Source organism: Mesocricetus auratus, unplaced genomic scaffold (assembly GCF_017639785.1).
Source record: "Mesocricetus auratus isolate SY011 unplaced genomic scaffold, BCM_Maur_2.0 Super-Scaffold_100025, whole genome shotgun sequence".
Taxonomy (NCBI): Eukaryota; Metazoa; Chordata; class Mammalia; order Rodentia; family Cricetidae; genus Mesocricetus; species Mesocricetus auratus.
Window position 1 is genome coordinate 16,165,001 of NW_024429206.1, and position 2,929 is coordinate 16,167,929.

General features: G+C 48.9%; 1 long non-coding RNA gene across 1 annotated transcript in view; it reads right to left on the bottom strand.

Annotated features, from left to right (window-relative positions):
* The window catches only part of LOC121134057, a 7,834-nt gene extending 7,013 nt beyond the window's left edge, over positions 1-821 (bottom strand). The window contains exon 1 of the long non-coding RNA XR_005871068.1: positions 643-821. This is a non-coding gene — a long non-coding RNA (uncharacterized LOC121134057). The remainder of the gene's footprint in view (positions 1-642) is intronic.
* Positions 822-2,929: the final 2,108 nt, after the last annotated feature.

A 2,929-nucleotide genomic window follows, 5' to 3' on the forward strand; every position in this document is an offset into this window, starting at 1 on the left:
GGTCTAGTTACTGCAGTCCTTCCCTTCAACGACAAGGGAGGACTGGGGCATGGTTCAATGGTGGATCCCTGGGCTGGCATGAATGAGGTCCTGGGTTCCCTAAGCACCACAAGAAACAGGCAGGGGTCAGGCAGTGGTGGTGCATGCCTTCAGTCCCAACACTTGGGAGGCAGAGACAGGTGAATCTCTGAGTTTGAGGCCGACCTGGTCTAAAAGTGAGTCCCAGGACAGCCAGGACTACACAGAGAAACCCTGTCTTGAAAAACAAAAACAAAAAATTAGGCAGCAGGAAGAGATTATTGAATGAGAGTCAGGGATGGGATGTGTCCTAGCTTCCCCCCTGTTGCTGTGATAAAACATTGACCAAAAGGAACTTAGGACTGAGAAGGGTTTATTGCATTCAGCTCATACTTTCTAGACACAGTCCATCACTGAGGGAAGTCAGGGCAGAAACCCATGGAACATGCTGCTTGCTAGCTCACTCACAGGCTCACGTTCAACAGGCTTTCTCGTACAGCCCAGGACCACCTGCCTAGGAATGGCGCCACTCACAATAGGCTGGGCTCTCCTGCATCAATTAACAACCAAGGTCATGCCCCACAAACAGGTCCACAGGCCAATCTGATCTAGACAGCTCCTCACCTGAGACTCTCCTTTTAGATGACCTTAGGGTATGTCAAAATGACAAGGCTGCACAGGACAGGTGTCTGGGCCCCACATTCTGATCTGCTCATCCCACGATGGACAGGATGTTTCCCTACACTGCTGCTGAAGACACGGACACCATAGTGACTTTTGTTGTTGTCACTAAGACAGGTTCTCACCACATTCTGATCTGCTCATCCCATGATGGACAGGATGTTTCCCTACACTGCTGCTGAAGACACGGACACCATAGTGACTTTTGTTGTTGTCACTAAGACAGGTTCTCTGTGTAACAGCCCTCGGTGTCTTGGTACTCTTTGTAGAGGAGACTGGCCTCGAACTTACAGAGATCCACCTGCCTCTGCCTCCCAAGCACTGGGACTAAAGAATGTGCCACCACACCCAGCTCTGTAGTGACTTTTCTATGTCACACAGCCCAGCTAAGTCAACAGACTTGGGACCATCAGTCACTCCACACAAGGGCAGGTAAGAAAGAGCAACCCCTCGTTAGTCTCTTCAAGCCAACAAGGTAAGATACTCAGCACTTTATCACAAGGTCCCCAACGGAGATGTCACCCCCACACACACTTTTTTTAAAGACGATTTGAACCTTAGACAGTCTCCTGCAGACTGTTACCTCTGCACAGTCCTACCTGGTGCCACTGGAGGTAATGTGTCAACATGAGCCATCCTCCCTGGGAGCAAAGTCTCCCTGCAGAAGTCTGCTTCCAGGCAGTTTCCACATTGGAAGCAACTCTGCCAAGAAAGATAATCAGTGAGGTCCTTGTTTTCACTCAAGGACACAGGAGTTGACTCTGAAGGTAAAGCTATCGTAGAAACCATTAATTTCCAAGCAGATAAGGGAGGATCAAAGTCTTGAGGCTCCTGTGTAGCCCGGGTGCAGGAACCAGAGACTACTGTGGGGGTTGGCAAAAGTCATCTAGACGTGACTAGGCATAAGGTTCCTTTTGCTTTGCTCTCCCCCCCCCCTTTTTGAGACAGGGATGCACTTAGGAACCCTGGCTAGAGTGGAACTATGTAGACTAGGCTGGCCCTTAACTCACAAACAACCATCTGCCTCTGCATCCCTAATGCTCGGATTAATGGCGTGCAGCACCACACACAACTTTAATTTTTAAATATGTGTCAGTGTGTGTGTGTGTGTGTGTGTGTGTGTGTGTGTGTGTGTGTACCTGTGAGTGTAGGTGCCCACAGAGGCCAAAAGAGAGTATTGAAGCCGCTAGGGCTGGAGGTACAGGGGAATTGTCTTTGTGAGGCTGGAGTACAGACGGGAGTAATAAAACTTTCCTATTGCATGGAGGGGCCTGGGTTTGATCCCCAGAACAACACAAAATAAAAATAAGAGCTTTTTTTTCTGCTTCCTGGATTATAGTAGCAAAATTATTATTAAAGGCACCCAAATTCCGACAGGAAGGGTTGTGTGCCTAGATTTCGGTTCATCAAACAAGCACTAGTGGGGCTGGAGGGATAGCCCGCCTTTAATCCCAGCGCACAGGAGTCAGAGGCAGGCGGATCTCTGTGAGTTCGAGACCAGCCTGGTCTACAGAGTGAGTCCCAGGACAGCCTCCAAAGCTACAGAGAAACTCTGTCTCAAAAAACAAAACAAAACAAGGATTAGGCCGGGCGTTGGTGGCGCACGCCTTTAATCCCAGCACTCGGGAGGCAGAGGCAGGCGGATCTCTGTGAGTTCTAGGCCAGCCTGGTCTACAAAGTGAGTTCCAGGACAGCCTCCAAAGCCACAGAGAAACCCTGTCTCGAAAAACCAAAAAAAAAAAAAACAAGGATTAGTTCTATTAGTTCTCGAGAATGTACTTAGAGACTCACACATGCTCAGCAAGAGATCTGCTGCCGAGACATACTAGCCCGCAAACTACCTTATTTATCTGTCTGTCTGTCTGTCTGTCTGTCTGTCTGTCTACTGTCTATCATCTGTGTGGGTGTGTGTGAGACAGAGAGAGAGAGAGAGAGAGAGAGAGAGAGAGAGAGAGAGAGAGAGAGAGAGAGAGAGAGAGAGAGAGAGAGAATTTCTATAGCTCCTGTAGAAATCAGATGAGTCGGCTCTCTTCTGCCACCTTGTGGCATCTGGGATGTAATTCAGGTTGTCAGGTTTGTGGGCAAGCACCTCTACTCTCTGAGCCTTCTTGCTTCTCATCCAACCCAAATAATATTCTTAAACTAGGGTCAGGGCATGATGGCACACACCTTTAATCCCAGAACTCAGACAGCAGAAGAAGAAGGAGGAGGAGGAGGAGGAGAAAAAGAA